This window comes from Anas platyrhynchos, chromosome 32 (assembly GCF_047663525.1).
Source record: "Anas platyrhynchos isolate ZD024472 breed Pekin duck chromosome 32, IASCAAS_PekinDuck_T2T, whole genome shotgun sequence".
In the NCBI taxonomy this organism is placed as follows: Eukaryota; Metazoa; Chordata; class Aves; order Anseriformes; family Anatidae; genus Anas; species Anas platyrhynchos.
In genome coordinates, this window is record NC_092619.1 from 1242025 (window position 1) to 1266469 (window position 24445).

A 24445-nucleotide genomic window follows, 5' to 3' on the forward strand; every position below is an offset into this window, starting at 1 on the left:
GAGGGACTCCTGACCCCTTGGGTGCTGTGGCTGTTCCTCTGGGTGCAGCCATGCAGAGGTAAGTGCCAGCTTCTCTGTTCCGTAGCCTGGGGCCAGTGGGCAGCAGTGGGTTCATTGGGATCCCTCTGCGAGTGGGGTTGCTTTGCAGGTACCACTGAAATGAGGGGTAGAATGTTCTCAGTCCCTCAGCCTGTGCCTGTCATGGATGGGAGAGTGTAATCCATTTCCACAGCTCCCATGTTTTTGGCAGCCCATGTCCAGTTGCATTTCTAGACACCTTGTCCTCAGGTACCCTTTTGGGACCCCTTGTTCCCCAGCACCAAACCTCTGGAGCTGGAGGAGGCCCAGGTGCTGACAGCCAATGCCTGGGGTGTCCTGGAGATGTTGCGTGCTGCTCCCTGGCCCTGGGTTCTGGGTAGACCCTGATCCTAGGAGGGGAGGTTGTACCCCCAGACAAAAGGTGACTGGGGCTTCTGCACCAAAGGTGGCAGAGAGGTATCCTTCCTGGGAGGCCTGGCCAAGGTTAGAAGCTGGGCAGACAGCAGGAATGAGGAGAGGACTCAGGCTGGGGGGTACCTTGAGATTGACTCGGTGCACCCTGTACAGACAGGGAGCCCTAGGTGTTTTGGTGCATTTTGGAGGAGCCTGGGGCAGTTGGGCCAGGGGAAAGTATTGGTCAAGGAACATGGGGTTGTTCAAGGGGTGCTGGACTGGGGAGGAACAGGAGCCTTGTGCAGGGCTGGGGGAGGTATGCAAGTGGGCATGGGCAGGGGCAGGGAGCCACTGGGGTGGGAGAAGGTGCTGAGGGCTGTGGGGCAGCAGATGGCTGAGGAGGACTGGAGCTGGGCACTCCCAGCCCAGCGCAGCACATGGGGACATCCCACTGCCCCAGGGACAGCCCATGGGAGCAGGGTTCCCACCTTGGGGTCTGTGACTGTGCCTGATCCAGGGACAATCTGAGACGCTCACTGTGGGGATCAAAGCTCTCCTGATCGTTCCCCTGTTGATGTTTGAAGGGGCTGCAGAGGTGAGGCTGGCGGATGGCGGCAGTCGCTGTGCTGGAAGAGTGGAGGTGAAACAACAGGGCCAGTGGGGGACCGTGTGTGATATCTTCTGGGACATGTCTGATGCTGCAGTTGTTTGTAGGCAGCTGGGCTGTGGGGTTGCTCTTGGAGCTCCTCAGTATGGACACTTTGGGCCAGGATCTGGGCCCATTTGGATGGTTGGTGTTGATTGTCGTGGCACCGAGTCTGCCCTGTCTGACTGCAGTCACATAGGACGCGGTGAATCCTACTGTTCTCACGATTTGGATGCTGGAGTGATATGTTCAGGTAACCGCTCAGCCCATTCCCCATGTTTTGGGGATGGGAAAGGGGAAAAGGGTAACACCTCATAGGTCAGGGCACTGATAAGCTTGGTCTGTCACTGTTGTTGTCCCACATCCCAAGGCAAAGCCCAGTGGAGCCCAGCCCAGATACCCAAACCCAGACCTGTCCTTGAGCTGGAGCAGTCAACCCTGGGGAGGTGCCTGGGGCTGGGAGAGGAAAGCCCCCACCCTTCCCCACTGTGCTGCCTGGTTCCCATCTTTCTCCTCCATTCCCCCAGGCCCTGTCTGGCAGGCTGGTCCCTATGCCAGGGGAATCTAGAGCAGCTCCCCCAGCCACCAGCAGCCTCAGGGAAGGGCGTGCAATGGCCCAGGACTTTTGGGTTGTACCCCCAGCAGACAAGAGAACCTCAGCCAAAGCAGAGGGGCTGCTCAGAGGGCAGGAGCACTGGGCTTGGGCAGAGGAGCAGGGTGGCAAGTGGCACCTTGTTCCTGTCCTGGGGTCACCCTATGAGAGCCAGCCCCCAGGGACACGGCCCCTCCAGGCCGTGCTGACCCACTGCTCAGCCTCTCCTGCCTGCCCTGTGCCCCAGGGGCTGTGCCAGCACCTCCTGGCTCTCCTCGGTGCCTGCCCTCATACCGGGAGCTTGTGTCAACCCACGGCTGCTCTCTGCCTGCTCTCCTGCCCTCTGTCTGGCTGGTGGCTGGGGACGTGCATGCCTGGCACCACACTATCCCTCCCTGAGGACATCCCCCCCTTTACCTGCTCCCCAGATGTGCCCCATGTAACAGCAGCTCCCCAAGAGCCCCAGCAGCCCCTGGGAAAAAGGGGCTTTTTGGCAGCTCCAAGGATTTCTTCTAACTGGCCTGAGACCAGAACCTGGCCTGGGGCAGAGCAGGCTACAGCAGCCCCCAGTGCCTGGGCCCATTTCCGTGGGTCCACGTGCTGCAGGTGTTGCAGTGCTGGGTCTGGGGCCGGGCAGCCCAGGTGCTCTGAGCAGCAGCAGTTTGTCTGAGTGCTGCCTGCTACTGGGGGCTGGGAGAGAAGGCAGCCCAGAGAGAAGGGTGCTGGGCTGGATTCTGAGGAGCAGCAGGGGGGGCCTGACCTCTTTGTGCCATCAGCATCCACTGAGAGCTGCTGGGCTGGCCATGGGGCTCTGCATGTGGCTGCCTTAGGGATGAGGTGGGCATGGAAGTGCCGGAGGGCACTGGGAACTCACAGGTCTCCTTGGTTGCTCCAGGATTTGTCCGGCTGGTTGGAGGGGACAGCCCCTGCTCAGGAAGTCTGGAGGTCCACGACAGGAACCAGTGGAAAGCTGTCTGTCACTCCAATTTTGATGACAAAGCTGCCAAGGTGGTCTGCAGGGAGCTGCAGTGTGGCACAGCCCTGTCTGTCCATGGGGCGGCTCAGCTGGGAGAAGGGGCCAGTCCTGTCTGGGACAGAGAGCTGCAGTGTGTGGGGAATGAATCCACCATCCACTTCTGTCCCTGGGGCGCCCCGAAGGACAAGGCCTGAACCCACAGCAATGGCACTCATGTCACCTGCACACGTAAGGAATAGGGGAGGGATGATGCCCACGGGGGCTGTGGTGGGGGCATGAGAGCAGGGTGGGCACTGGGCTGTGCTGGGTCGGGGACAGGTGGGGTGAGGTGGTGGTCTGCAACCCTAAAATGAGAGTGCTGCAGGAGGAGAAAGGCACGCTGTCCCTTTGGCCCCTCCTGCAGCTCCTGTGGGAGCAAGAGCACAAATGTGGCCTCTCTCACCCTCCTTTGTCCTTGAATACACAGGGTTCAGGCTGGTGAACGGCAGCACAGCGTGTGAGGGCAGGGTGGAGGTCAACGTGCTGGGGACGTGGGGGATCCTCTGTGCCTCCCGCTGGGACCTCTCGGATGCCCACGTTCTGTGTCGGCACCTCGGCTGTGGCTTTGCTGAGTCCATTCCTGGAGGAGGGCATTTTGGGAGAGGAACCGGCCCCGTCTGGAGAGACTCGTTCCACTGTGACGGGACTGAAGCCCACCTGGGGCAGTGCCCGGTGACTGCCCTGGGGGCCTCTCCATGTTCCCAGGAGAACGCTGCTGCTGTCATTTGCTCAGGTGAGTGCTGGGCAGTGCTGCAAAGTCCATTTGCCCCTGGTGTGTGACACGGCCACACAAATTTGGGGAGCTCATGGCAGAGCCTGGCTGAATGTCTCCTCTCACCAGGCCTAACTCACCCCATGCCCCTGCGGTTGGTGGGTGGAGGGAGCCAGTGCGACGGGCGCGTGGAGGTCTTCCAGCACGGGACGTGGGGCAGAGTCCTGGATGAGCAGTGGGACATGCAGGAGGCCAGCGTGGTGTGCCGGCAGCTGCAGTGCGGAGAGGCAGAGACAGCCTACACCCCCGTGAGGGCCGAGCGAGGACGAGGACCTGTGGGGCTGCGTGGGGTGCGGTGTGCAGGGCACGAGGCTGACCTGAGCCTCTGCAACACCTCCCTGCCCGAGAGCATGCCAACAGAAGGGATCGTGGAGGACGTGGGGGTCGTGTGCCAGGGTGAGTGGTGCTGCACGTCCCCCAGTTGAAGGTCCAGGAGGGCAGCCAGCCCCTGAGGGTCGGGGTTCTCCCCGCTGCAGGGAGCCGGCGGGTCCGGCTGGTGGATGGGGCCGGGCGCTGTGCCGGGAGAGTGGAGATCTACTACCAGGGGCGCTGGGGCACCGTCTGCGACGACGCCTGGGACCTGGCCGACGCCGCCGTCGTTTGCCACCAGCTGGGCTGCGGAGGGGCCCTGGAGGCAGCCGGCTCTGCTCGGTTTGGGGAGGGCTCTGGGCAGATCTGGCTGGATGGCGTCAACTGCTCCGGGGCCGAAGCTGCTCTCTGGGACTGCCCTGCCGAGGCCTGGGGGCAGCACAACTGCAGGCACAAGGAGGACGCGGGAGTCGTCTGTTCAGGTCTGTGCTGGGAGTGGGGCTGGGAGCTGGGGCCAGTGAAGCCGGGGTGAGGGCAGAGCCAGGTAGGGTTAAAGCTATCAGTGACTGACATCCAAGGACGTCCCTGGGGCCTTTCCTACTTCCAGAGTTCATGGCCTTGAGGCTGGAGAACAGCGACGGCTGCTCCGGACGCCTGCAGGTTTTCTACAACGGGACGTGGGGCAGCGTTTGCTCCAACTCCATGACCATTGAGACGGTGTCACTGGTGTGCAAGGAGCTGGGCTGCGGGAATGAAGGAGATCTGGAAACAGATTCTAACTATGCCGAGCTCTCTGGCATCACGTGGCTGGATCATGTGGAGTGTGGGAAGAGCAGCAGCTCCTTCTGGCAGTGTCCCTCTGCTTCCTGGGATCCGCAGTCGTGTACGGACCGCCGAGAAGAGACTAATATCACCTGCAAAGGTAAATCTGAACCATCACAACACCAGGTCCTGTTCCCCACTGGGTATGGTGAAATGTAGAGAAGGAACCCAGAGGGGCTTTGACTTCCTGCATTAGACCCTGTTGCTGCTGGTGGCACAAAGGTGACTTCAGCTATTGGAGCCACCCATGTCCACCAGCAGCAGTCAACAGCCGGGCTGCCAGCACCTCCCTGGGGGATGCAGAGGCAACTCCATGCAAGGTCTCAGAGGAGACCATGCAGGGCTTTCAGGAGTCCCCCCTCCTGGGACAGCCTCCTGCTGCTCTATGAACCAGGGACCTTGTGGGGCCAAGAACTCAGGTCCCCCCTGCAGTACCGTGTGTGTCCCCTGAGTGAACAGGGTTCTGCTGCTGCCCTGACCCAGGCAGCATGGGGACGTGTGAGCAGAGGTCAGCTCTGTGCTCTTCTGCACGACCCCCAGAACAACCCTTTTCAGCCCAACTTCTCTTTCCTTTGGGACATGGACAGAAAGGCCGCAGGTGGCTGCATGCCCCAACTCCACCAGCTGCACAGGTAGGGAGCTGCCCCTGCGCGTGCCCCCTCACCTGGCAGGGCTGTCCCAGCTGTCCGGATGCCACGGGAGATCTCTGCCTCCCCAGACAGGGAGAAGATCCGTGCTGTGGGAGGCAAGGACGGCTGCTCGGGCAGAGTGGAGATCTGGCACCGCGGCACCTGGGGGACGCTGTGTGACAATGCCTGGGACATGCGGGATGCCGAGGTGGCGTGCAGGCAGCTGGGCTGTGGCCCCGCGCTCTATGCCCTGGGCCAGGCTGCTGCTGGAGAGGGGATGGGCCCCATGTGGCTGATGGAGTGCAGGGGGACGGAGCTGTCTCTGCAGGACTGCTGGGCCCAGCCAGGGGACAGCGGTGCCTGCCAGCATAAGGCAGATGCGGCTGTGCATTGCTCAGGTGAGCAGTGGGGCTGGGAGACATGGCTGGGGGCTTGGCAAGGAGCTGGCTTGGGCGTCTGCCCTGCTGGATCCTGGCATGGCCCCAATGCGGGACGAAGCAAGGGTGTTCCTGCAGAGTGGGAGGCTGGTGGTGGGTGGGGAGCAGCCTCTGTGTGGCTGGATGTGCCAGCACATCCCCTGGGCTGCCTGCACTGTCCTGTGAGCAGCCCAGAGCAGTGGTGCTGGGTCCTGTCCATTCCACCCTGCCCAGCCCCACAGGAGGGACAATTCAGGTGGCACATGTTGGGGTCATCTGCTAGGGAGGCTGCCTGGTGCCACAGCCCCAGCCTCTTAGCCCAGCTCTCCTTCTGCTCCCCTGCAGCTGCACCCAGGACAGCAACACCCCCCCCACAAGCAGGTAAGCTGTCCTTCCCCTGGGCTGAGTCTGCCCACGGACAGGCTGTGACCCACATCCAGGGGAAGGGGCTCCCTGTTGGGCTGTGAGACTCCCAGGAAATTGAGAGAGCTGGCGGAAGTCTGTGATGTACCCAGCAGGGTGGGAGCTGCCCCATCACCCAGCCTTGTCCCCCCCAGCCCCTGCTGCCTTGTGTGGTCAGGAGTGGTATGTCCTGCCTCCAACCTCTCCCTTGCTGCCCCTGCCGTGTTCCTGCCCATGCAGATTCCCCACGGGGCCGTCCGACCACCAGCAGCGAGGGACTCTCAGTGCCTGTCATCATCTGCATCATCCTGGGGGCCCTCCTCTGCGTGCTCCTGGCCCTCCTGGCTGGGCAGGTGCGAAGCGCCAGGGCTCGGCGCAGAGGTGGGTTCTTCCCCAGTGGTCCTGGGGGGGAGATGCCTCCAGGCAGGGCTGGGGGTGCTGGGGGTGTTGGTGTCCTGGGACACAGAAACAGAGCCGTGTGCTGCCTCCTGCCCCATGTGCTGCCCCACTGACTGACAGACCATGGGGCACCAACATCAAGGGGTGGAGAGAGCCCAGAGCCTGAGGCATCCGTTCTGGGGTGAGAAGAGAAATGTGAGATCTGGGCTGGGTGAGACGGGGAGGATGCACTGCTGGCAGTGCTCTTGGCAGTACTGGCAGGAGGAGCATGGGGCAGCGGAGTCCATCACCGTGGTGTCAGCCACCTCCCAGCAGGGCACAGGCTGTGCTATTGCTGTGTGGGGCAGAGATGGAGCAGATCCATGGGGAGGGGAAATGATGGAATTGGTGCAGGGTCTGCACTGGGACATAACCCAGGGACGAAAGGGGCACAAGGGCTGTCTCCAAAGGGATGGTGTGAGGCTGACTGTGCCCCAGACCATCTCCATGGGGATGCTGCCGTCCCTGGGGATGTGGCTGCAGTGCCAACACAACACAGTGGGGCTGTGCTGTGGGGACAGCCCTGTGCTGGCCCCGATAATGGGGCTGCGGGAGCCCAGTGGGGTCCTCTCTGCCCATTCCCAGACCAGCCCTGCCTCTGTCCCCAGGCTCCGGGAGAGCTGGGGAGCCCTTCCCTGAGGCCGTGTACGAGGAGATCGCTTACAGCCTGGCGTGGGAGAAGCAGGCGAGGTTCAGTCTCTCAGGTGGGTGCAGGTAACCTGTGGGGGCACATCTGCTGTGTCCATTCTCCCTGTCTCAGACCAGGGCTGGGCCCTGCAGCTCCTGCCCATGGTTCCTGAAATGGTTGGACCATGGGGTCTGTGGGAGAGCATCCAGGTGTTGGCCCCAAAAAGGAGCTTCCTCCACACCAGCTCTGCCCATCCCAGACGGGACAGCCCCTCTCTGCTTGTCCCTGAACCAAGGACTACGTGAAGGGCTTTCCCAGGGCATCTGTTGGAGTCCCTCTGAGAATTGTCTCTTTCCAAGGAACTGGTCTCCTCCCCATGCACCCCCAGCTCTGTGGGTGCCCATCCCCAGCAGTGCTGACCACCAGTCAGGGCAGCAGGGCTCATCCCACAGCACCCACTGCAGCTCTCTGCAGCCTCCTTTTCAGAGGGGTCCCTGACGCAGCTGCAGCCCTACCCCAGGCACATGAGCAGGAGGATGGTCTGGGGCCACACCCAGGGATAAGATGTGGGGGGGGGGGGGTGGAAGGGCTCCATTTCTGCTCCCTGCAGACAGACCAGACAGACAGCAGTGCCACCGAGTGTTATCATCAGAGCTGGAAGCATGAAGGCTCTGCTGTGACCCTGACACCAGCAGCATGTCAGCCCTGTGTCCCCACACACCCTCCCATCCTCTGCTCTGCAGGACATCTCTTCTCATTGCCACCACCTTCCCTCTCCTTTCAGATGTCCCTGTCCTGCCCGGAGGTTACCCAGCAGATGGCTATGATGATGCTGGGGATGTTTCTGACCCTGGGGAGGATCCTGTCCCCGGACAGGGGGACTGGGAAGTGCCCAGGACACCAGAGGAAGGAGATGGGCGCAGGGATGCAGCCACAGGTGAGAGGGCAATGCAGCACTGCCACTTCCTAGGTGCCAACCCCAGGCCTAGGAGAATCCATGCCATATTGAAGACCTGACCATCCATGGAGAACCTGTCCTGGGATATTTTGTGGGGGCTGGGAGAATGGGCTGAGTGTCTCAGGCTGGTGAGGATGAGGAAGGTGATAAACAGCCCCGAGGGGCACCCCACAAGCCCAACCACAGCAGCCTGCCTTGATGCTTACAGGGGGAAGCCTGCACTCCTGGAGAAGTGCTGGGGTCCCTGGAGCTGAGGGACACACCTCGTCACCTTTCCTGGGGAGCACAGGCTATGACGATGTTGAAGAGGTGTCTCTGGCATGTCCCCATGAGGACACCGAGGCTGTGACACCAGAGCTCCATGCACAAGAGTTGCAGAGCCCCAGGCCAGCAGAGCCCAGCCCTGATGAGCAGCTGGGTGCAGCCGGGAGGGAGGAGAGCTCAGTGCCACTGGGAGAGCCGTGAGTGCCAGGGAACGGTCTCCCTTTTCCAGCAGTCAGCAGACACACATGGGTATTTCCCCTCTTGATATTCCCCTGTTTTTATGCTGTGTGTTGGTATTTCCTCATATTAAAACCCTCTGGGGGCTTTGTCCCAGATCCTGTACTTCCCTGAACATGTATCCGGGTGTCTTCCTGAGGCTGATGGAGGGGAGCAGAGCTGAGAAACACAGCAGTTGGGGAGCGTCCTGTCATAGGGTCAGCAGGATCAGTGTCTGGTTGTGGGGCTGACAGAGCCCCTGGTCCCTTGACACTATTCCTACTGACAGAGACATTTCCGTCCTGCCAGCCACAGGCAGTTTCCAGACAAAGTGGATCTCTGGGAAGCCCCGTGAGGCACTCACTAGCAGTGCCCACCCTCTGCTGCCTTGGGCCCCCATCACCCTGCCCAGCACCCACGGGCAGGGATACCTCTCTTGCAGGAGTTGAATAGGTAGAAAGGTGGGACCCTTGTGCAGGGCTTGGAACCCAGACTGCCCTCCCAGCTCCTGCTGGTGCGTCCCACAGCCTTCCAGCTCTTTCCCAGTGGGCTTCTCTGCTGCAGGCTGGGAGGTGCTTTTGGTAGTGGGATGGTGGGCTGGAACACCTATTGGAGCATCTATTTAATCCCTTTGGGTCAGCTGTCCTGGCTGTGTGCCATGGCATTGTCCTGCATACCCCCAACCTACATGTTGTGGGGACAGTATGAGAGATGGAGAACCCATTGGTATGGTTCAGCAGTAAGTGAAACACTGGTCTGTTAACAACACTGCTTTGATCTCAAATGCAAAACTCAGCTCCATATGAGCTTCTCTAAATAGAACCATAGAGATTGAAAGAGTTTCAAGGGGGAAATGAATCCTAGCACAGGAGCTAGCAGGACTCATCGAGAGAGCATTAACTATGACAGAGGAAGGGGATAAAACTCTTTTTCCGGCATCGAGCCGACTTCAGGGAGCCGCCAGGAGCCGGCAGCCCTCGTGAGGGAGGCTGACGAGGCGAAGGCGGAGCCAGCAGCGTCAGCGGCGGGCTATTTAAACCGGGCGCCACCGCCATTTCACTGCCATTTGCCAAGGCGATCGGCTCTGGGGCAGACGCGTTCTGCAGCAGAGCGGGGGATCGGGCCAGGCAGGGCTCTTTTTCCGGCATCGAGCCGACTTCAGGGAGCCGCCAGGAGCCGGCAGCCCTCGTGAGGGAGGCTGACGAGGCGAAGGCGGAGCCAGCAGCGTCAGCGGCGGGCTATTTAAACCGTGCGCCACCGCCATTTCACTGCCATTTGCCAAGGCGATCGGCTCCGGGTTCAGACGCGTTCTGCAGCGGAGCGGGGGATCGGGCCAGGCAGGGCTAACTTTCCGGCACCGAGCCGACTTCAGGGAGCCGCCAGGACCCGGCAGCCCTTGTGAGGGAGGCTGATGAGGCGAAGGCGGAGCCAGCAGCGCCCCCTGCCCGGCCTTTCAAAAGCAGCCCCTAGGGAGCGCGAGCGACCAGGAGCGCGGCGAACAGGACGGGCAAACAGGGAGTGGCGCATCAGAAGGGAGTGGCGCGGCAGTTAGCGCGGCAGTTCGTGCAGGCAGGGCGAGCAGGAAGGGCGGAGAGCTACCCCCTCCCATACGAACACCTGTTAACGACGGTCTTTAGCTAGGCGATAATGGTCTCCACAAGGCACGGAGCGCTCTGCAGGAGGTCGGTACACACCCAGACAAAAGACGCCCGTCAAAGAATGCAGCGGTTCAGGTCACTGGATGCAGGGAGTGTCAGAGCCTACTGCTGCCGTCCGTGGGAGGCAGAGACGCTGCGTGCGTGAGATGTGAGCAAGTGGATGACCTGATCCGCATGGTGGCGGAGCTCAAGGAGGAGGTGGAGAGGCTGAGGGCCATCAGGGAGTGTGAGCGGGAGATAGACTTCTGGAGCAACTCCCTGCAGGGCCTCAAGGAGACGTACCGGGGTGAGACACCCCAAACAGGGGTGGACCCCCTGCCCTGTCGCCGTCGGACAGAGGGAGGGGATCTGGGAGTTGAGGAGGAGTGGAGACAGGTCCCTGTGCAACATGGCAGGCGATGCCCTCCCATTCCGGCCCCACCTTCCCAGGTGCCCTTACAAAACAGGTTTGAGGCCCTGGAGATTGAGAGACCAGCAACTGAGGAAGAGATAGAAAGTGTTCCCAGGAGGATGCCTAGGGCGAGGAGGTCAACTCCACGCATCATGACTGCCTCCACCAAGAAAGAAAGAAGGGTGATTGTCGTGGGAGACTCTATCCTTAGGGGGACAGAGGGCCCTATTTGTCGGCCTGACCCTACCCGTAGGGAAGTCTGCTGCCTCCCTGGGGCCAGGGTCAGGGACGTTGCCAGGAAGCTCCCCAACCTGGTACGCCCCTCAGACTATTATCCTCTTGTGATAGTCCAGGCAGGTAGTGACGACATTGATGACAGAAGCCTGAAGGCTATCAAAAGAGACTTTAGGGGGCTGGGACGGTTAGTGGACGGAGCAGGAGTGCAGGTAGTATTTTCGTCCATCCCTACGTTGACAGGGAGGGGTACGGAGAGGACAAGGAAAGCCCACCTGTTAAACACGTGGCTCCGGGGCTGGTGCCAACGCAGAAATCTTGGGTTTTTCGACCATGGGGCAGTTTACTCAGCACCTGGTCTGATGGCCGTAGACGGGTCCCTATCCTTTAGGGGAAAAAGGATCCTGGGCCAGGAGCTGGCGGGGCTCATTGATAGGGCTTTAAACTAGGTGAGAAGGGGGATGGGGCTGAAGCAAGGACTGTTGGGGCTGTGCCAGGGGGAGCAATGGCAAGGCCGGAGGATAAGGTAAAGGCCCAGCTGAAGTGCATCTACACCAATGCACGCAGCATGGGTAACAAACAGGAGGAGCTGGAAGCCATCGTGCAGCGGGCAGGCTACGACTTGGTTGCCATCACAGAAACGTGGTGGGACCAGTCTCATGACTGGAGTGCTGCGATGCCTGGCTATAGGCTCTTCAGAAGGGACAGGCAGCACAGAAGGGGTGGCGGTGTGGCTCTCTATATTAGAGAGTCTTTCGATGTTGTAGAACTCGAGGCTAGGAATGACAAGATCGAGTCCCTTTGGGTTAGGATCGGCAGGGACAACAAGGCTAGCGTCCTGGTCGGGGTCTGCTATAGACCGCCAAACCAGGATGAGGAGACGGATGAGGAGTTCTACAGGCAGCTGACAGAAGTTGCGAAATCATCAGCGCTTGTACTCGTGGGGGACTTCAACTTCCCTGACATATCCTGGAAGCACAACACAGCCCAGAGGAAGCAGTCTAGGAGGTTTCTGGAGAGCGTGGAAGATAGCTTCCTGACGCAGCTGGTTAGTGAACCTACCAGGGGTGGTGCCCCGCTAGACCTTCTCTTCACAAACAGAGAAGGACTGGTGGAGGATGTGATTGTCGGGAACAGTCTTGGGCAGAGTGACCACGAAATGGTGGAGTTCACTATTCTTGGCGGGGCCAGGAAGGGAACCAGTAAAACCACTGTATTGGACTTTCGGAGGGCTGACTTTGGGCTGCTCAGGACACTAGTTGGTGGAGTCCCATGGGAGGCGGTTCTGAAGGGCAGAGGGGTCCAGAAAGGCTGGGTGCTCTTTAAGAGGCAAATCCTAATGGCGCAGGAGCGGTCTATTCCCATGCGCCCAAAGATGAGCCAGCGGGGAAGAAGACCAGCCTGGCTCAACAGAGAATTGTGGCTTGAGCTTAGAAGAAAAAAGAGGGTTTATAATCTTTGGAAAATTGGGCAGGGCACTAAGGAGGACTATAAGGATGTAGCGAGGCTGTGCAGGGACAAGATTAGGAAGGCCAAAGCTCTTCTGGAGCTCAATCTGGCTACTGCCGTTAAAGATAACAAAAAACGCTTTTATAAATACATCAACACAAAAAGGAGGACTAGGGAGAATCTCCATCCTTTACTGGATGCAGGGGGAAACTTAGTTACAAGAGATGAGGAAAAGGCGGAGGTGTTAATGCCTTTATTGCCTCAGTCTTTAGCGGCAAAACCAGTTGTTCTCTGGATACCCAGTACCCAGAACTGGTGGAAGGGGACGGGGAGCAGGATGTGGCCCTCACCATCCACGAAGAACTGGTTGGTGACCTGCTACGGCACTTGGATGTGCACAAGTCGATGGGGCCGGATGGGATCCACCCTAGGGTACTGAGAGAACTGGCAGAGGAGCTGGCCAAACCCCTATCCATCATTTATCAGCAGTCCTGGCTATCGGGGGAGGTCCCAGCTGACTGGCGACTAGCAAATGTGACGCCCATCTACAAGAAGGGCCGGAGGGCAGACCCGGGGAACTACAGGCCTGTCAGTTTGACCTCAGTACCAGGGAAGCTCATGGAGCAGATCCTCTTGGGAGTCACCATGCGGCACTTGAAGGGCAAGCAGGCGATCAGGCCCAGCCAGCATGGGTTTATGGAAGGCAGGTCCTGCTTGACGAACCTGATCTCCTTCTATGACAAAGTGACGCGCTGGGTGGATGAGGGAAAGGCTGTGGATGTGGTCTACCTTGACTTCAGCAAGGCTTTTGACACCGTCTCCCACAACATTCTCCTCAAGAAACTGGCTGCTCTTGTCTTGGACTGGCGCACGCTTCGTTGGTTTAGATACTGGCTGGATAGCCGGGCCCAAAGAGTTGTGGTAAATGGAGCCAAGTCCAGTTGGAGGCCAGTCACTAGTGGCGTCCCCCAGGGCTCGGTGCTGGGGCCGGTCCTCTTTAACATCTTCATCAATGATCTGGATGACGGCATTGAGTGCACCCTCAGTAAGTTCGCAGATGACACCAAGCTAGGTGCGTGTGTCGATCTGCTCGAGGGTAGGAAGGCTCTGCAGGAGGATCTGGATAGGCTGCACCGATGGGCTGAGGTCAACTGTATGAAGTTCAACAAGGCCAAGTGCCGGGTCCTGCACCTGGGGCGCAATAACCCCAAGCAGAGCTACAGGCTGGGAGAGGAATGGTTGGAGAGCTGCCAGGCAGAGAAGGACCTGGGAGTGATGGTGGACAGTCGGCTGAATATGAGCCAGCAGTGTGCTCAGGTGGCCAAGAAGGCCAACGGCATCCTGGCTTGTATCAGAAACACTGTGACCAGCAGGGCTAGGGAGGTGATCGTCCCCCTGTACTCGGCTCTGGTGAGGCCGCACCTCGAGTACTGTGTTCAGTTTTGGGCCCCTCGCTACAAGAAGGACATCGAGGTGCTTGAGCGGGTCCAAAGAAGGGCGACGAAGCTGGTGAGGGGCCTGGAGAGCAAGTCCTATGAGGAGCGGCTGAAGGAGCTGGGCTTGTTCAGCCTAGAGAAGAGGAGGCTCAGGGGTGACCTTATTGCTCTGTATAAGTACATTAAAGGAGGCTGTAGCGAGGTGGGGGTTGGCCTGTTCTCCCATGTGCCTGGTGACAGGACGAGGGGGAATGGGCTAAAGTTGCGCCAGGGGAGTTTTAGGTTAGATGTTAGGAAGAATTTCTTTACTGAAAGGGTTGTGAGGCACTGGAACGGGCTGCCCAGGGAGGTGGTGGAGTCACCATCCCTGGAAGTCTTCAAAAGACGTTTAGATGTAGAGCTTAGGGATATGGTTTAGTGGGGACTGTTAGTGTTAGGTCAGAGGTTGGACTCGATGATCTTGAGGTCTCTTCCAACCTAGAAATTCTGTAATTCTGTGATTCTGTGAAAACAGGGATCACCAGAGAAGTGCCTTGGGGAACAATGCTGAAGCTGAGGGGGGGGCAGATATCTCATCTGAAGTGCATCTACACCAATGAATGCAGCATGGCCAACAAACAGGAGCAGCTGGAAGCGATTGTACAACAGGCTAACTCTGACCTAGTTGCTGTAAGGAAGCATGGTGGGATCACTCCCACTACTGGAGTACTGTGATGGATGGCTACAAGCTCTTGAGAAGGGATTGACAAGGAGGGAAGGGTGGTGGTGTGGCGGCTCTTTATATTAAAGAGTGTTTTGATGTTGAAGAGCTTGGGGTTGGGAATGGTAGAGTGTCTATGGATAGGAATCAGGGGAAAGGCCTGTTGGGGTGACGTCTTGGTGGGGGTCTGTTATATGATCGTATGACCAGACTGGTAGATGAGGTTTAGGTGTTCTTTTTGCTTTCCATGTTTAGAGATAGGACAGAGTCTTAGAGGGAGGTTTTCATGTTCTGCTTTGGGGAGCCAGTCAGAGTTTAGTGTAAGGGCTAGATTTTTGGTTAGGTTTTTGTTTGTTTATTTGTTTTTATGGTGTTTTACTGGGTGAGGGCTGGTGTTAAGGCTGGCAATCTAATGCTAATGATTAAAAGCTAGGCTTTCTTGAGAGTTAAGACTAATGCTAAAAGGTAACATGTCTGGGGTTTGACTTCAATGTAGGATTTGAGGATGGGGATTAGAGCAATGAATTCCTTCCAGGGTGCAGGATTTAGAGTAGCTGTAGGTGTTAAGGTTACTGGTTAGAAATATTACCAGGACATAACATGAATATTTGTCAAGTGAGCATTGCAGAAGCATCAGCCTTACCTGAACCCCTATCACTGCCTCCTAATCCTTCCTTTCTCTTAGCCAAACCCCTCTTCTTTCCCCTAAATCTCCCACCTTTATTCTCCCAGCTTTCCCCTGGCCTCATCAAATGTGTCACCCTGTTGGGGGCAGCTTTCTGAAGGCCTTTATGACCTCAGAGGCTCTGCCTCCCTGCTGTTGGCCAGCCAGGTGCTGGGACACAAGTGACCTCACAGCCAGGATCCACAGGGCTACAAGGAGCTGTTGTGGTCAGGAGGCCTCTTCTCAGCCCACCCAGGAGCACGGGTTGCAGGGGATGCCCTGCACAATCCCTCAGATACTCTGCCTGCCAACCAGCTCATGCTTCAGAAGGCCTCCCACATGTCCAGAGTAATTTTTCCTCAGGTAGCCTTTATCAGCTCCAGGGCATCCTGAAGAAAATAGACGCCTCTCTGTAGAAAAGTGATCCAAGAACTTCTTTCTCAATTTCTTCTGCACAGCTAAAATGACACACGTTTACACCAGCCATCAGCCTGAAGGTGGCACATCAGGTCCTCAGGCAGAAGTGTTCCGACACCCCCCTGCACAGCCATGGGCCTCCTGCTGCCTCCTGATGTCCTGAGGCACAGCCGACCTCAGCAGAGCATCTCCGCCCAACTCTTCATTGATTCCTGTGACCTGACCAGACCTATGTCACCCCAGACCTATGTCACCTCCCCTGCCTCCTCCAAGACCAAGTGATTGCTGCAGAACCTCTCAAGCCCTGCCCAGCCTCCTGGGGCCAAATCCCTTCATTTACATCATAAGAGTGCAGGAATGAGGGATTTGAGGTTTGGTTGTTCAGTTTAGAGTTTAGGGATTGTGTTTTACCTTCCAAGTTTAGGAACTGGGCAAGGTCTTAAAGGGAGGCTTGTGAGTTCTGCTTTGGGTAGACAGTCAGTGTTTAGGGTATAAGCTAGATTTTTGGTTAGGATTTTATTATGTACCTTGTTACGGGATGATATCTGGCAAAATAATTCAAGGAATTAAGAACTAGGGCTTAGCAAGAGCAATATGTTAAGACTAAAGGTAAAAAGTAATTTGTTTGGGGTTTGACTTCAAGGTAGGAAATGAGGTTGGGGTTTAGAGCAGTGGATTCCTTTCAGGGTGAGGGATAGCATTTAGTACTAGGTTAGCACTAGGTTTTCAGGTTGCTGGTTAGAAATTTTGCCAAGGCCTAACACGAATGCTTTGCCAGTGAGTGTTGCAGAAGCATCAGCGTTACCTGAACCCCTATCACCTCTTTGAAATCTTTCCTTTCTCTTAGCCAAGTCCCTCTTCTCTCACCAAGGTCTTGCACCTTTACTCTCCCAGATTTCCCTTGGCCTCCCATACGTGTCACCGTCTTGGGGGCAGCTTTCTGAAGGTCTTTGTGACTTCAGAGGCTCTGCCTCCTTGCTGTTGGCCAGCCAGGTGCTGGGACAGACGTGACCTCACAGCCAGCATCCACAGGGCTACAAGGAGCTGTTGTGCTCAGGAGGCCTCTTTCCAGGTCCCCCAGGAGCAGTGGGTGCAGGGGATGCCCTGCACAATCCTTTGGGTACTCTGCCTGCCAACCAGTTCCTGCTTCAGAAGACCTCGCACAAATCCAGACTCACATTTCCCCATGTAGCCTTTGCAAGTCCAGAGCATCCTGAAGGAAATGGCCACCTCTCTGTAGGAAAGTGATTCAAGAACTGACTATATATTTTAGAAAAATGTTGAGAACTCTTCCGAGGAGTTGCTGTGAAAGTCATGATGACTAGCATTGGTCATATCCATATGCAGTGAACAAAGGCCCAGCCCAGACTGCTCTGCGGTTCCCCCCTCTCTTCCAGGAGGCCAGCACAGCCCAGACCCTCCCCAGCTCTCCACACCTGCCTCTCCTCTCCCCAACCCAGCCCAGCAGAGCAGCCCAGGCTGGGCTGGCCCCAAAGCTGCAAATGAAGCAGGGGAGGTCACAGGCAGTGTCTCTGCTGCTGCAATCTGCAGGAAATAAACCCTACCGATCCACCTTCACAGACAGCCTGCAGTCCCCCAGGCCAGTGCCACTTCTCAGCACAGCACAGCACCACACTGCTGGCCCTGGGGTTCCTCAGGCACCACCACTGCACACACACAGCACCCTGCTCTTCTCCCAGGACACTCCATGTTCCACACAGAATTACCCCAGCCCAGCACCTCTGGGCTGGCCTGAGCAACCATTCCTGCAGCCCCTGCCCATGCTGCCCACAGCCCCCCAGCTGGCAGTTCTGCTCTGCAGAGCGAGGTGGCTGTGGTGCACAGGGCCGTGGGGGCACTCTGCAGGGCCGTGCTGGTCAGGCTGGGAAGGCAGAGCCAGCTGGTGGAAGGCACTTCCACTGACTGCCTCCCACACAAGTGGTTCTTTGGCCATGGAGGGTGCGCACAGATAGCTGGCCTTCTTCAGAGTCAGAGATTCATTGAATAGCCTGAGCTGGAAGGGACCCACAAGCATTATCAAGTCCAACTCATTTCCAATGTCAGGAGAAGTTTTGGGGTGATTCACTCCCTCCAGACTATGAAATTTCACTGGTTGAATAATTAATAATTTTCCCAGCCCCTTTCCCATTGCTTCATGTTGCAGAGCTCTGCTTTGTCTGTGGAACACAAATAATGATCGTATTTCTCTCTGGACTACCTTATCATCAGTAAAGCAAAGTAAAAGTAAAAATAAAAGGAAAACAAAATGAAAACTGTGTCTTGGTCTGTAATGAGTTGCATTATCAGTGATATGCAGAGGACAGTAACTATATTGCTTCTGAAATACACCCAGACATCACTTTCCACACAGCATCCTTCAGCATCTGATTCCTCATGCTGTAGATGAGGGGGTTCACTGCTGGAGTCAACACTGAGTGCAGAACTGCCAGTAAAATATTCAGGGATGATGAGGACATGGATGGGGGTCTCAAGTAGGCAAATGTGCCAGTGCTGATGTACAGGGAGACTATGACAAGGTGAGGAAGGCAAGTGGAAAAGGCTTTGTGCCGTCCAGGCTCAGAGGATATCCTCAGCACAACCCTGAAGATCTGCATGTAGGAGTAAAGAATAAAAAGAAAACACACTAAAAGTGAACATGCAGTGAAAACAATAAGCCCAACTTCTCTGAGGTAGGCATCTGAGCAGGAGAGCTTGAGGATCTGGGGAATTTCACAGAAGAACTGGTCCACAGCATTGCCTTGGCAGAATGGTAGTGAAAATGTATTGGCAGTGTGCAGCACAGCATGGAGAAAGCCACAACCCCAGGCAGCTGCTATCATGTTGACACAAGTTTTACCACATATGATGGTCCTGTAGTGCAGGGGTTTGCAGATGGCAACATAGCGGTCATAGGCCATGATGGTGAGAAGATAAAACTCTGCTGGAATAAAAACAGCAAACATAAAGACCTGTGCAGCACATCCCGGTAAGGAGATGGTCCTGGTGTCCCAGAGGGAGTTGGCCATGGATTTGGGGGCAGTGGTAGAGATGCAGCCCAGGTCAAGGAGGGCGAGGTTGAGAAGGAAGAAGTACATGGGGGTGTGGAGGTGGTGGTCGCAGGCTATGGCTGTGAGGATGAGGCCGTTGCCCAGGAGGGCAGCCAGGTAGATGCCCAGGAAGAGCCTGAAGTGAAGGAGCTGCAGCTCGCGCATGTCTGTGAAAGCCAGGAGGAGGAACTCTGTGGGGAAGCTGTTGTTGGACATTTGTTGCATCTGGGCATGGTTGCCTGTCCATGGAGGAATAGACAGTGACAAGTTAGAGAGACTTTTCTGAGCAAAAACTAAACCTTATTTCATAGAAATCCTCCTCACCAAGTCTGCATTCTCACTGCATCTTCATCTCAAGAAGACTTGCTCCTGCCTAGAGCTCTACATCTCTCGACCTAAGGCTGCCACAGAGACCATGCAGATCCTCTTTAGACTCAGCAAGGGTTAGTACTGCCAAACAGTATATGGTAAAGAGCACCAGGAATGGATCTCAGGCATCCGCTGGCCAGAGGCATCTCCCTCTTTACAAGTGCTGAGAAGGAGTTCCAACAATCCCACAAAAAACAAGGAAGGTTGTGTTGGTGCTCTCTGTAAGCTAAAGAGGGTGGAGTGAAATTGTGAGGTTCCTCAGACCTAAAGGTCCCTTTCAGTATAATGCTCTATGAATTTCAGTCCCTTCTATAATCCTGACAACAGCATTGTCATCCCCCTGACTGCCCTCCAAAGCAGGAAGTTGAAAGCAGAGACCTCAGAGAGTGCCTTTCCTTCAGGTATGGCAGGTATTGTTCTTCCCTTTCAAGAATCTCCCCTGAAGATGTCCTGTGGGTGCTGTGGAGCTCTGAGCAGCCTGCTCCAGACAGCAGCCTCTGGGCACCAGCAGGACCCTGACCTGTTCTGCCCTGCCTTGGGGGTTCCTTCCACCCACAGCTTCTCCCCGCAGCACCCTGGGTAGTTCCCCGGGCAGGCTGAGTGCTGAGGCTGGCAGGTGGCAGAGACTCTGCCCCAGCACACAGTCCCTGGGGCACAGCAGGGACCCTGCTCTGCTCCACAGCTCTGGACACCCCTGCCTGCACCCTGGCTGCATAGCCTGCAGGCAGCCCTGTGAGAAGGACCCCTCATGCCCTGCCCCTCTGACAGTTTAGGGAGGTAATCCCTGCTCTGAAGGTTTTCACTCCCCTCTTACACAAAGAAACTCTGAGAGACCTTCTTAAAGCTCCCATAGGCTGTGGGATTTGACAGCAAATCTGGAGATGGCACCAGGAACAACAGCTGTGCTGCCTTGCAGCCAGAGACTTACCCTGTTCAGGGCTCTGAAGATTTCTCTCACAGTGAGCTCTCAGCATCCCCCCTCCACACTGCCTTTAACATCTCCCTCCCTTCTCTCAGCCTCCCTTGTCCCCTGCAGACAGTGCCCCCAGTCCTGCTGCACTGTGCAGTGGAGCTGCTCCTGGGCAGAGCTGTCTCTCCGCAGCACAGGGAGCTCTTGACAAGTCCCTGGGCCTCCGGGGGAATCAACTTGGAAACACACTGAAGTAAACATTTACGTTGCTTCCCTCCAGTGGAGACGGACCACTGTCCTTCTTCATTTCAGAAGAGGTATGATGTCCAAGAATCACTTTTCCATACCCTGGTTTTAGGCAGAACACCCAGGCAAGGACAGGGAGTTATCTGCCTTCCCCCTGTTGAGGAAAAGGTTTCAGCTGAGTCAAACCAAGCAACTCATACCTTGTTTGCAGTTCAGAGGCTAGAAGGGGGCTTAGCTGACTCTCCCATGCCTTACAGAAGACCACAGGAGTCTCTCTGTCTCTCTGCAGTGCTGCCCGCTTGCCAGGAGCTCCCCTTGGGCCCAGGAGCCCAGCCCAGCTCAGCAGCACAGAACCCAACCATGGCACCACTTGCACTGTGCCATTGGGCTCCCTTGAAGTGTTCCCAAGGCCTCAGGGCTGACAGCTCCTGAAGGCAGCAGAGTCTCTGCTGGGGTGTGGTGTTCGAAGCAGACTGAAGTCATCACCGACTGCTCTTTGCTGAACATGGGAGAGACAGATTTTACAAGTGTGATTTCTGCTGTTAGAGTGCTATCAACATACTGCTGGTGTTCAGGAGCTTCCCCCTGCTCCAGGGCAGTTTGAATCAGTCCATGGCAAATGATAGGGCTGTGTTTCCATCCCTGGGGCAGTTGATTCCAGGTGAAGTGGACGCCACTCCAAATTAAAGCAAACTGTGTCCTGCATGCTGCTGGCAAAGGAATTGAGAAAAATGCTTTAGGGATATCAATCGTGGCATAGCAGTAGGCTGCCTTTGACTCCAGTTTGTATCGACGGAGGAGGGAGATATCATTTGGGATGCTGGGGATAAGGTAAAGGATGACATATCATCTCACTCACCCCAGCTGAACATCAGAGCTGACAAAAGATGCCCAGAGCCTAGAGAGAGAACAGAGCTTAACAGGAGAGCTACTGTACGCCCACATGGACGAGTTAAAGTTGCTCCATCCAGAAAGGCAGATGCATTGGGAGCCCAACTCAAATATTTCTGTGTAAGTGCACACAGCATGGGAAATAAGGGGAACTGGAGGTGTGTGTGCAGTGCAGTTGCAGGGTTATGATCCCGCTGCAGTGACTGAGAGATTGCGGGACATCTTCCATGACCAGAATGTGGCCATGGACAGCTCTGTGATTTTAATAAGGGCAGGCCAGGAAGGTAAGATGGTGTAGTTGCTCTTTTTGTGAGTGAGCAACTTAATCTATGCAGCCCTGCCTAGGAGGGGATGAAGTGCAAGTCGAGAGCCTATGGGTGAGGATTAAAGGGCAGGCCAACTGGGGTGATGGTGTGGTGGGTGTTTATTACAGGCTTCCAGGTCAGGAAGAGGAAGTGGATGAGGCCTTCTACAGGCAGCTGCAAGTTGCCTCACTTTCCCAGGCCCTGCTTCTTATGGGGGACTTTATCCACCCAGATATTTGCTGGGGAGACAACACAGTTCAGAACAAATGGTCCAGGTGGTTGCTACAGACCACTGCAGATAACTTCTTGATGCAGGAAGAAAGTAAGCCAACAAGGAGAAGGGTGCTGTTGGACCTGGTGCTAACAAAAAGAGATGGTCTAATTGGAAACACGAAGGTTGAGGTCAGTCTTGGCTGCAGTGATTATGAGATGTTGGATTTCAAGATCCTGTGAGGAGGGATCAGGGCAAAAGAAGGACTGCAAGCTTGGATTTCAAGAGAGTTAACTTTGACCTCTTCAGGGACCTAATTGGAAGAATCCCCTGGGCCGGGGCCTGAGAGGGAAAGGGGGTCCAGGAGAGCTGGCTGATATTCAAGCACCACTTCCTCCAAGCTCAGGGTTGGTGCATCCTTACAAGAAAGAAAAGCAAGGGGGGACAGGAGACCTGTGTGGATGGGCAAGGAGCTCTTGGGAAAACTTAAACAGGAGAAGAAACCGTACATGATGTGGAAGAAGGCACAGACGACTTGGGTGGAATTTAGGAACATTGTCAGAGAATGCAGGGATGCAATGAGGAAGGCCAAGGCCCAGTTAGAATGAAATTTAATGACAGACATCAGGGATAACAAGAATGGATTCTTCAAATACATCAGCAGCAAAAAGAAGACTGAGGGAAATGTGAGTGCTCAGCTAAAGGAGGTGGGTACCTTGGTGATGGTGGATACAGAGAAGGCAGAGTTACTGAATGCCTTCATTGCTTTGGTCTTCACTGCTAAGGCTGGAACCCAAGCACTACTGAGCCTGGAAACAACAGGGAAAACCTGGAGGGTAGAAGACTTTCCCCAAGTTGAAGGGGATTGGGTTAGGATTATTCAGGCAAGTTGGACACCCAGAAATCTATGGGCCCCAATGGGATGCAACCAAGGGTGCTGAGGGAACTGTCAAACATTATTGCTAAGTCTCTCTCTGTCATCTTCAAAAGGTCTTGGATAAGCACATGGAGGAAAAGAAGGTGATCAGAAGCAGTCAACATGAATTCATCAAGGGGAAGTTGTGTTTGACCAACCTTATAGCCTTCTACATTGAGACTAATGGCTGGCTGGATGAGGGGAGAGTGGTGGATGTTGTCTACCTCGACTTCAGCAAGACTTTAGACACTCTTTTCCATAACATCCTCCTGGGCAAGCTCTTGGATTGTGGGATCCATGAGCGCACAGTGGGGTGGATCGAGAACTGGCTGAACGGCAGAGCTCTGTGTTGTGCTCAACAGTGCCTCCAGGGGTCAGTACTGGGTCCAGTGCTATTCAACTTAATAATTAGTGACCTAGATGAAAGGGCAGAGTGTGCACCCTCAGCAAGTTGGTGGGCAATACAAAGCTTGTCAAAGTGGCTGGCGCATCAGAGGCCTGTGAGGCCACTCAGAGGGACCTGGACAGGCTGGAGAGCTGGGCACAGAGGAACCTCACTGAGGTTCAACAGGAGCTAGTGCTGGGTCCTGCACCTGGGGAGGAACAACCTCAGGCACCAGTACAGGTTGGGGGCTGACCTGCTGGAGTGCAGCTTTGTGGAGAGGGACATGGGAGTCGTGGTGGAGAAGTTAACCGTGAGCCAGCAATGTTCCCTTGTGGCCAAGAAGGCCAATGAGTTCCTAGCTTGCATCAAGAGGAGTGTGGACAGCAGGTCGAGGGAGGTGGGAGGTGATCCTCCCCCTCTGCTCAACCCTGTTGAGGCCACAAGTGGAGTATTGTGTCCAGTTCTGGGCTCCCCAGTACAAGAGGAATATAGAACTTCTAGACAGGGTCCAGTGTAGAACCACGAAGATGATTAAGGTATTGAAGCATCTGTCCTGTGAGGAAAGTCTAAATAAGCTTGGTCATTTTAGCCTAGAGAAGAGAAGATTGAGAAGGGATCTTATCAACCTTTAGAAATACTTGATGGGACAAGGTAAAGTGGATGGGGCCAAGCTCTTCTCAGTGGTGGTGAGTGATAGGACAAGGGGTAATGGGTGTAAATTGAATGACAGGAGATTTCATTGTCATATGAGGAAGAACTTCTTTACAGTTTGGGTGAGAGAGCACTGCAACAGACTTCCTGAAGAGGCTGTGGAGTCTCCTTCTTTGGAGATATTCAAAATCCACCTGGATGTGATCCTGTGTAACATGCTGTAGGTGAGCCTGCTGGAGTGGGGGCGTTGGAATAGATGATCTCTGGAGGGCCCTTCAACAATTCAGTAAGTCTGTGAAATAAATAAAAACATGTTGTGTTGTTGTTCTTCTCGGTGTGTAAGAAGTCTTCATTTTTAGAATTTTGTAGATTGTCTAGAAGATCTCATGATTGTTTTCATAGGTCTGGGACATGTCCCAGCAAGATGAGGACACTCCCTCTATGCAAATATAAATTTATATAGATATTTCCAAAAATGCATGTCCTCCCAATAACTTAAATGGAGATATCGTATCTCCCAAACATATTGGCATATTTCACGTCTACATTTCATATCTAAATGGATTTGGGAGCAATAAAGTCTTTAGAGGTTGAATAGATCCTGCCTTTACTTCTTTGCCATTGGGCTACAGCTGGTAGCAGTTTCCTCATACCACCTCTGTTTATGACCCAGAGAAATCTGACACCACAAATGTCACTCAAATGTCACTCTGGTACCTCCAATGTCACCAGGGATCTGCATCTGAACAGATCCTTCCTGCCCTCCACCTCTATTCGATGTGCTGGGAGCTGAGACAAGCAACTGACATGCAGATGTCTGGTGTGCGCCCATCTAAACCACCATCAGCACAGAGGAGAACTGAAACACAGGACTGCTTTAGCCCACCAGAGATCACAATTCCAGGACTGTCTGCTTCTCAACTTCCAGCAAACACAACCCACACAGATCCTTGCTTGATGAACACTTTGATTGATGAGGATATTTCTCTGGAGTTTCACAGAGAGACAAAATTTTTCCTGAGGCTT

General features: G+C 55.6%; 1 pseudogene; it reads left to right on the forward strand.

The window, feature by feature from the left end:
• The first annotated feature begins 2513 nt into the window (after positions 1-2513).
• On the forward strand, positions 2514-23285 carry LOC119715440 (scavenger receptor cysteine-rich domain-containing protein SCART1-like; annotated as a pseudogene).
• Positions 23286-24445: the final 1160 nt, after the last annotated feature.